At 41.5% G+C, this 10,815-nt stretch overlaps 1 long non-coding RNA gene across 1 annotated transcript; it reads left to right on the forward strand.

Annotated features, from left to right (window-relative positions):
- Positions 1–315: 315 nt before the first annotated feature.
- LOC132818387 (uncharacterized) lies at positions 316–10,313 on the forward strand. The gene is made up of 3 exons (XR_009644991.1): positions 316–513; positions 1,804–1,886; positions 7,981–10,313. It is a non-coding gene; the product is annotated as an uncharacterized LOC132818387 (long non-coding RNA).
- The last annotated feature ends 502 nt before the right edge of the window (positions 10,314–10,815 follow it).

Genomic DNA, 10,815 nt, shown 5'->3' on the forward strand with positions numbered 1-10,815 from the left:
TTTGGCTTGTAGAACAAACTGCAAAACTCAGTCTTGCTGGAATACACACTCAATTGTTGGAATAATTCCAATATATTTAATCATGTAATATTAAATCTAAAGAGATAAAATGTAAAAGGAAAATGAATGCATAATAAGCATTCTACAATGATGGATCATAATACAATAAATAGGTATTAATAGATACAAATAGATGTTTCATTTTAATAAGCATTTAAAATTATTCTCATCCTATTTTAGTTCTCTGACGGTATGCTTCCTTCCCCATTGACAATTGCTGTTGTTCCCAAATTAATGTGAAAGTGGTTGCAGTTTTAGTTTTCCTGCCAAGGATGAAATTTCTTGCTGCCAAGCTTAATCAACGAGTGTCGATCCATTAAGAACATCAGCATGTCTCAAGACCTCTCAAGGAGTGTGTAGTAGTGTCAACAAATGTTGACCCTTCGAAAGATATCAACTTGTCAAAATGTGTACTCATGAACGAGAGAGATTGTCTGTCTGCAACATAGAAAGGTAAGTAATGTGGCTATATTTTTCTCATATATGCATGTATTCTTATAGAGGATGGTTATTCAAAGTATGATATAAATTTTGGTCTTTCTTTGCTTTCTTTCCATTGTTTATGATTGCTGAAAATTAAGAATTTCTTCTTTAAAGGTTTTCTATAAAACTATTTTTGCCATAAAAATAATTCTCTGAACAGTTGTGTCCAATAGAGAATAAATTATTATTTTGCAAGGATACCAAACATAAAATCCACATTCTATTGGAGAGTGGTATAAACAAACCCTGCAGTGCTGGATACGTTAGTGATAGCCAGAGGCTTTTTTCCCAAGGTGGGAAGGTCAACTATGAGAGGACACAGGTTCAAGGTGAGATGGGGAAAATTTAGGGGAGGATTGCATGTAAAGATTTTCACACAGAGGGTAGTGGGTGCCAGGTACACATTGCCACTGGAGTGGTGGAAGCAGGCACATTGGCAATGTTTAAAGCATATCTTGATAAACTCATGAACGTAAAGTGAACAGCAGCGTAGATACTGTGCATGGCAATAAGTAGCTGGTCTAAATAAGAAATAGAAATTGGTGGGCCAAAGGGCATGTTCTTGTGCTGTATTGCATTGTATATTTGCAAGCGCCGATAAACTCCTCCATCTATTCCACCTTTCAAATAGCCAAACAGATGGCTGTGCTTTTTACGAAGAATGAAGCAAAGCTCAGATATTTGTCAAAATTTCACTGCCATCAAACAGCTGACTGAGCATTGCTGCAAAGAGTGAAGGGAAACTATGCATAGAGTTTAAACAGTTGGCTATTGATCTCACGCTGGGCTAACCTTTCAATACCCAAAGAGCAAGGTCTAGACGGAGGTCAGTCTGAGCAGCAACGGAGCAAAGAAGACTGAACCTGGGGGTGAACAGTGGCAGCAGGACAAACATATCAGGAGCAGGATCAATCAAAGCAAACATGAAGTTGAATCTAGGAGCAGAGCTCCTGGGTGATGTCACAACTTCAAAAGTGACATAGGCTTGGCTACTCAGGAAGACAGACAGAGCCTTCAAAGGATACAAACATGGCAGGAAAGAATTCAAGCAAGAAATTAGGAGGGCTGAAATATCCTTGGCAAACTGAATTAAGGGAAGTCCTAAGATGTTTTATTCACATAAAAGGAGCAAGAAGGTAGCTAGGGAACAGTAGATCCACTCAAGAACAAAGTACGGAATTAATGTGTGGAGTCAGGGGAAGTACTTTAACATATACTTTGTACAGTTGGTTCTCATATAATGTGATATTTCTGTTCTAGTGCAATCTCCTGTTATAAGAAAGTCGCACAATAGCTGTGCCATCTAAACTAATGGAATTGGAATCATGTTATAGCCAATACAGGTAAGGAAAATCCACATTCTACAATTTACGTTAAAGCCAATTTTTGTTGAAGAAACACGTGTTGTAGCAGAACTAACTCATAAAGGAGAAGGACATGGTGGAATGTGAGTCTCAGGAAGAATATATTGATATTCTGGGGCACACCAATATAAAAAGCAGGAGATGTTGGTTGTTTTAAAAGCATTAAAATAGATAAGTAGTAGGACCTGATGTGATCAACCCAAAATGCTGAGGGAGAGAGGTGAGGAAATTGCTGGAACCTTGTCTTTATATCCTCTTTAGTCACAAGAGAGGTTCCAGAGGATTGGAGAATGGCCAACATTGTTCCTTTGTTTAAGAAAGGCAACAGGGATAATCTAGGAAATTACTGGCCAGTGAGCCAGTAGGGAAATTATTGGAGAAGATTCTTAGGGCTTACCCACATTTGGAAAAATATGGACTTATTAACCATACGCAGCATGGCTTTGTGCAGGAAAAGTTGTGTCTCACAAAATTGATTGAGTTTTTTTGAGGAAGTTACAAAGATGATTGATGAGGGCGAGGTGGTAGGTGTTGACTACATGGGCTTTAGGAAGGTATTTGACAAGGTCCTTCATGGCAGGCTGATATAAAAGGTGAAGTCACATCGAATCTTTGATAACCTGGTAAAATCAGAACTGGCTTATTCACAGATGACAGAAAGTAATGGTGGTAGGGTATTTTTCTGACTGGAGATGTGTGACCATTGGTGTTCCACAGGGATCAGTACTGGGACCCCTGTTATTTGTAATATATATAATTGATTTGGAGGAGAATGTGGTTGGCTTGATTAGTAAATTTGTGGACAACACAAAAAATGGGGAGCTGTGGGGAGTGAGGAGAATTGCCAGAGGATATAGATAGGCCAGAGACTTGAGTGGAGAAATGGCAGATGGAGTTTAATCCACTCAAATGTGAGTTGGTGTATTTTGGAAGATCTCATGCAGTATGGAAATATACGGTGAAAGGCAGAACATTTAACAGCATCAGCATATGAGGGATCTAGGAATATTGGTTAACAGTTCCCTGAATATGGCAACACAAGTGGTTAAAGGTGGTCAAGAAGAAATATGGCATGTTTGCCTTCATCGGTTGGGGGATACAGTACAAAAATTGGCAAGTCATATTGTAGCTGTATAGAACTTTGGTGAGGCCACATTTGCAATATTGTATACTATTCTGGTCACCAAACTATTAGAATGATGGAGAGACTTTGTAGACAGTACAGAAATAGTTTACCAAAATGGTGCCTCATTTGGAGGGTATTATCTATGAGGAGAGATTGGACGAATTTGGTTTGTTTTCACTTGAACTATGAAGGTACTAAGAAGGATGATAAAAATTTACAAAATTAAGAGAGTCATGGATAGAATGAATAGTTGGAATCTCTTTCCCAGCGTTGAATGTCAAGTACAAGGGGAAATAGGTTTAAGGTAAAAGGGAGCAAGTTTAAAGGAGATCTGAGAGGCATGTTTTTGATTGATAAGTGCTTAGAATGCACTGCAAACAGACTGCACATGCTTCAATCAAATGGCCACATCTCACAGTAGAAGGGGAGCAGCCTCAATCAAGGCAAGGAATGCTGCTGTCAGTGAGGGTGTCTTAGTACAGTCAGGCAAGGGCAACTTCTGATCTCAGTCCAGGGACTTGGGTACAATCAGTCACCCAGGCTTAACATCTGTCTCACTACTGTCTGGGGAGTGGGTCACGATTAGTCCTGCTGGTCCAGTGCCAATAATCAAGAGATTTACAGATCACCGTTTAGAAAGCTTTATAGAAAGTGGTGACGGTTTGGTTAGTCATCAGATCAGACTGTCATCCAAGGCAGTCATAGGATTGGCCATGGTCAGCCCTGAAGATGAGCTGAATGTGGCATAGACAGACATTAGAACCACTGTTGAGGTAGGGAGCTGGATAGGTTCAGTGCTAGGGATTGTAAGCTGCAAGCTGGGATGATGTTGGCACAAGGATGTTGAGAGCAGTGAATTCATTGTAAAGAGCTGGGGAGCTGGCAGTACTATGGGAGATAGGGTGATAGGTGGTTACCTACTAGTACTCAGCATCCAGTGTGACCAGTCTTCTATAATCTGCCGATTGCTAATTGCAAACTTGAATGGAAAATGGCTGTGATCATGCCCAGACTGGGCAAAGCCAACTATGGCAAAAAAGACAGGCTTCAGCTCTTCATGATGGGAGGTCTTCAAGGGGCAGTTGTGTCAATCAGGCATCTGCAGAGTGCGAGTTTAAATTATTTTCAATCATATCACCATTCATGTAAACTGCTTGCAGTGTATGAGAATGAGGCTCAGCCTGGTCACCTTCCCTCCACCAAACTCCCATGTCCCCACTTACCTAGCACTTAATGGACAGCCCCCCCCTCAACTGAATCCTCACTGAGTTCTCACCCAACACTTGAATAAAGAAGCCAACTTTCATGTTTATCTCCTGAGACCTGTCGCTACAGTCTGGCCATGTCTACCATCATCATCATATACACTCCTCTGTCAAAACAACAGTGGTAGTGACTGTGTTTGTCATTGCAAATTGAAATCAGAAATTTCAGTGAAGAGAAGTTCACAGACAACCTTAAGGGAGGTAGTTGGGGGCCATGGCGCACAATGATAATGCAAACCCTCATTGTGTACACAGGGACACAGCACTAGTTCCTTCTCCACCTGAACTACAAGTAAAATGCAAAATTCTCTGATATGCAATAATGCATCTTGTGGGGGATGTGGAGCTGGGAGGAGAAGGGATCAGTTCTCATGCAGCAGTTAGAGTTTGCTGAATGAATTAAGTGCAATGTCAAAGTGGCAAGATGAATACGTGTCCCTCCTTGCCAGATAACTCCATGTCACTGCATGAGGAAGTATGTTAAGTCTTCATTGTAAAGAATGTGGATGCTGATTGCTGTCATTGCTAAGAACCTGTACTGACTCTGTTCCTCACAAGTGTGCCTGATAGATCCAACCTCAGCTGGCATTATTGTCACAGTTGCTGTTTTGCAACGAAGATGCAGGAATCAGAGGAGGAACAAATGTCCCAGGATCAGCAGAAACCTGTAGGTGAATCTGAACAACCTCTGAATGAAGCAGTTGCAGCTGAAGGTTTCGTCAAGAAGCGCAGGAAATATAGGAGGCACAGGAAATTTTGTCCTCAATGCCATTTCCTCTGGACAGATGAGGAGCAGTGTCCGTGTAGACTGAGAATGTCACAGAATTGTGACAGCTGCTGGAGCAGGAACTGTGAATCAAGAGGGTAGGTGACCATCTTGCCCCCAGTGACCATCAAGGTAACAGCGATGTTGAATGTTTACGTGATTCGTTCATTTCAAGGAGCTACTGGGGAGCATTTGTGGGATCTCTCACTTGTCCATCCTCAAATACATCAAGATTGAATGATGTCATTTATGCCAGATCACACCACTACATCTGGCTTCCCCGTAATGATGTCAGTGCTACAGCCCACCAGTAAGATACAGTAACATAGTTAGCTTCACCAAGGTGCAGGGGCCAATGATTACATGCACATCGTCTTGTGAGGGCTGTATTGTATTGGAAAGGAGATGTCGGGAAGGGGTTCTATTTCCCCATCATACAAGTAATCTGTGATCACGGTACCGTTTTGTAAAAGTCTGCGCACCCTACTCTGGAAGCTGCCAGGATTCCTTCATCCTTGAGAATCCTCACACAGTCAGTTCTGCTATAAGGTGGTAGTTCCATTTTCAAGCAATCCCGTGTTAAAAGAAAATTGTATAATAGCAGCATCACTTAAACTAATTGGATCAGAATTGCGTGATAACCGTGTGTTAACTTTAAAAGTTTGCACTTTAGATACAGTGTCCCCAATTCGTCAATTGTGTTATAGTGAATTTGCATTAAGAAAACACGTGTTTTCAATCAACGACCTGTACCCCTGCTGTGTTTGAGGATCCAGATGCCTTTCAAGGATGGCTACTGAAAGACAAGGGCTACCCACTGCAATCATGGCTGATGACTCCATTATACAACCCCCTGACTAAAGCAAATTGTGGATACAATGCAACCCATTCTTCAACAAGGGCCATGGTGGAGCAGACAATTGACCAGCTGATGGTGAGGTTCCACTGCTTGGACAAGTCTGATACTGCCTCATAGTGCCATGCAGTACACTCTGGACAGATTGTGTAGCATAATCCTAGCATGCTGTACTCTGGACAATAGGAGCTGATAACAGTGAGATGTGATAAATGCTGACGAACTTAGACACTGGATGCAGGTTTCTGAGGAAGACAATGAAGATATTGAGCAAGAGGAACAGCACCTTGTGCATGCGGTAACAAAGCAATGTCAGGCCCTACAAGTCAGTCAAGACTTAATTGACATCCAGTTCTAGTAGATGTGACCTAGGTACAGTGATCAACCATTGATGGCAAAATTGTTGGTGGTCAACATGTAAGCAGCTGTTTTGTGTTCCAAGAGGCAAAGGCAACTTCTGTTTGTTTGACTTCTGTTCATTTTTGGTGACTGTAAAATCAATATTCATCTTTTGAAACATTTGAAGGTGTTCCTGAAGGAGATGGCCGCATATTCATCACTGGTAAGATGGTGGGCCTTGGTCATTCTGAAAAGTGTAACATTGACTTACAGAGCCTTGTAAAATGGGATGTGGCAAAGGAACAGAGCATTGTTTGACCTGACACTTAAACAGCCATAGATGTAGGAATGTGCAGTACCAAGTGCAAGTAAGTGTCAGCCGTGCTACCTCTGTGTCCTGAGAAACAATAGGTTTGTAGTTGTTATGCCACACATAATGGTGAAGGGCAGTTTTTGATTGCCAACTTATCTAGATGCACCTTACTCTGGTTGGTATTCGAAGGTGATATCAGTGTCAGGGACCCCTGGATAACTCTGCCTGTGGTGAGTGGGAGAATTTGGATAGCATTGGAAGAGGAGTTGTCATAGAGGCATGCTAGGTAGTTAATGAGGCAATTTTTTTGACTATAGTGTGAGAAAACTAGCTAGGCCTTACAGAAAGAAACCCTCCATAAAACTCAACAAAAATGAAACTTTGCCAAAGCATTGCACGACTCAACTCAATAAAACTGCCCGATATATTTCTCCTCATGTTACATTTATTGCTTGGTTGAAGACATGCATCCACTATGGCTTTGCCTTCAGGAGAAATGTAAATGCGTACAGGACATTCTAGGCACTTGTATAATGAATAATGTATCTCAATGACAGAAAATAGACTTGTGATACTGCAACATTGTCATCACAGCAGAAAAAGCTCAGCAGAGATTTAATAGAGATTTCTTCAAATTTTAAAAGGCTGTGACATGATGAATAAAGAATTCTACTGTTTGAATCAAGTGCCAAAGATCATCATATTAAACCTGTCAAGAGCACAGTAAGGACAAAGTTCACTGATCTCATCCCGATTCTGTTTTCCACTGTTGTAATGCTGTATTTGGTCTCTGGATACCTGGATTAACTATGAGGGTTCCCGCTCCTAAATACTATCTAATGAATCCTTTTGGGACATGCCCATGTGGGTGTTGTAGCTCAGTGTGATATCTTCTTTGTTCAAAGAGCTTGTTCACAGACATTGCACCAGGCTACACATAGTGATTCTCCACCACAGAGGGCACTTGTGGGCCTGTGTTTAAGAAAGAGTCAATTACTCCAGGAGAAGAGGGAAAGTGAATAAAATGATGCCTGCCAAGATAATGTTGAATTGGTTCATGTTACCTGATTAAAAACAACAGTTACAGGCTGCAGTAGTTGGCTGTGGACTGGAGCCAGTGTTCAGAAGCCTAAACCATTAGAAATGTCAGCTCGACTGCTTCTGCCACTAATAGCACAACCTACAGTGACTGTAAGGTGCCAGTGCAAGCTGTGCTTGTGCCGAAAGCATGCAGTGTGTGCAGACTGTAATGTTAAACAGCATCCGATAGGCATATGGCCCAGAAATCACCTCTTCAGACCATGCAGGTGCTGTTAATGACCTCTATTTTTCATGCATGAGTGACACACCAGCAATGCTATTCAAAGTGATTATTATGAGACTTTCAGATGTTTTTCTTTTCCCTTAGAAACGTGGAAATTAGGAGCACCAATGGGACATTTGGGCCTTTCAGCCTGCTCCCCTATTCCTGCCATCTTTGGATCACCACAAAGATCTGCAAGCTCGTTGCATGATGACAAGGACTACTGCAATACTAGTGACTCTCCTTCACCACCAACCTATAAGTGTACAATGCACCTACAATCAAAACTATGTTGGACTGGGAACACCAATATGTAGAGTATTTTACTGCTTGGGACTCTCAGGAGTAGGCCACCAGTAATCATGGTATTGTGTCTCCAAGCTTGCTGTGATCTGCTGCATCTTTCACAGCCTTGCTATTATGGGGCTGCAGCCTGTTCCACTGGGGCTTTGAAGGATACCTAAGAAGGATAAGGAGGAAGGAAGGTAGACTCTAGGATCCCATTGTCCTGGATAAATATGTGTGACACACTACTCAGACATGTCAAACATGACAATCCCCTCTCTGCTTTGTACTTCTAACAATCCTCACTAGCTGCTGAAGCATAATCTGGTGGACTGCTGTGAGAGCTTGCCTGTTCATTGTGCGCACTGATGTAGTGCAGGCTAGCAAGAATCTCAGAACCCTCATTTTCTGGCAGCCGTAAGAGGTTGGGTGGGTTTGGCCTGTGCTGCTTTGGAAGCTGGAGCAGGGACCATCAGATCCTCTGTCACAGCCCAGGCCTGCAACTGTTTTCTTGGAAATTGTGTTTCAGGATTTGTGCAATGCCTTATTTAAGGTGGAACAATATTCCTCCATGCATCTTGACAATGATGGTGAGATCCATAGCTGACTTAATAAATCACCAAGCCCCCTTGTGTGTACACTTCTTCCTGAATGCCATCCAACTCAAGACCTCAGCTAGGGCCCCTGCAAAGCAGAACTCAGCTACAACATCACTTTTCCTTCGGCTGGCTGCAGCAACTCCTGCTTGGTGAGTCACCATGTGCTGACACAAATTTAAAGCTGCCCTCTAAAATCGACACCATGCCATAATGAGCTGGAAATGTAGAGAAAGTGACGGTACTTCTTCATCAACTGATGTTACTCTTTCAGCATCTTCATGCTGAGGCTGCATTGAGACATCAGGATGAGTTGGGATTTGAGGAGTGCATAAGGCAGGAACATAAAGTCATTCTGGCCATCATCTCTGCCAAACAACTCATTGAGCAGTGTGAGAGGTGGTGGTGGCAATGACATTGACAATGCAATTGTTGACCTTCATGTGAAGTCGGTGAACTATTCCCAACACAGTAGCCAAATCCTCAGGAACAAGAGCTGTGTATTCACTTGCATAACCCATTCCCTTTGCAGGGAATGCCTTGGTGGTACTCCTGATACCCCCTCTACTTCCTTTCAATCTCCTGGATGAAAGCATCCAGTGTGAATTCAAAGAGTCTGGCAGCCCCCTCTCTGGTCAGTTACTGTGGGAAATCTTCTTACCACCAAAGCCTCCAATATGAGAGTGTACCACCAACAGCTGTCACCCAAATGCAGCTTCCCCTTTCAAGAACTTAAGGCTACCCGTACACACATTGCTATGCCTCAAGTTGACTGTGCTGCCAGTCAGCAGGGTGTTTTGCACTGGGCTGCATGCCGCAATCATGTCGATATTTGTCTAGAGATGAAGGATGGGATATACTGGGGTGTGGTGGTTGAAAGTGGATAAATATGAATCTCAGGGTTGATGCTTGCTAATGGATGCATCAACATCAATTAACACAGATTAGGATAATTCACTTTAAATCAGCCACTGGTGAAGGGCAATGGAGGACAGTTAGAGCATCTATTATCTAAAAATCAATCTCACAGCTTTTCATTTACAATGCAGGGATTGGTAAGGCTGCTTATAACCAGCTGTAGATTCAGCTGGGAGGTATTAACCTTTTGCCCAACTCTGAAGCCCTATTCGATGGTTATTTATAGAATACTTAAATAATGCAATTCTCCTGCATGGTTGCCTGAATTGAACAACCATTATAACTACATAAGACAAATTAATTTCATGGCAGATGTAACAGTCATTATACTTTGCACTATGGCTGTTCACACTAGATAACTTGCCTTATTTTCATAATGCAACCCAGTACTGTACACTGTGTCTTATTATGTCTATCCTTGTCATTGCTTTAAGCTTACAGAAGTACTGTAACATAAATACAGTGACCAGTACTTCATGTTTATTGGTGCCTAAGCCTAATCAGCCACTAGGTTGTTAAATCTGTGCTGCCCTTAAGAAAATGTAATGCATTTAAAATTAAATGTTATTTTTAATATGAAGCAATTATTGAACCTTTCACATTTAACAATGTGGTTTTCTCAAAGGAGATTCATAACTCCTTAGCACAGAGAATTATTGCTTTGAAAATCCAATTTTGTAAGAGATTAAAATAAAATAATATGCCTCCATAGAATAATACTGGAGTTTTCTTCACTATAAGTGTGTTAAATGTGAGAACACCACAGCTACACAGACTGCAATGGTTCAATTGCAACTAGGGATGACCAAGTAAAGCCAGCTTCACCTGAGATGCACATTTCTCAACAATGATTTTTTTAAAACATAAAATCAAACATTAGTAAATTTCTACATAGTGTTATTTCCTGCATATTAAGTGGGCCTAACACTTAGTTTTACTCTAAACAAGAACATTAACTATTTATTGTCAACAAATACATATTATGGATTCACTTATTGCTTTAATAGATCGATGTTTAGCAAACAGACCAATTATTCACCATCTAGATTGTTCTGGAGTTTTTGCTTTGATTACAAATATTACAAATGGAGTCACTGTTGGGGAGATAGTGTAGACACTGGCTTTGTGACATGCTCATTTG

This window comes from Hemiscyllium ocellatum, chromosome 8 (assembly GCF_020745735.1).
Source record: "Hemiscyllium ocellatum isolate sHemOce1 chromosome 8, sHemOce1.pat.X.cur, whole genome shotgun sequence".
NCBI classification, from domain to species: Eukaryota; Metazoa; Chordata; class Chondrichthyes; order Orectolobiformes; family Hemiscylliidae; genus Hemiscyllium; species Hemiscyllium ocellatum.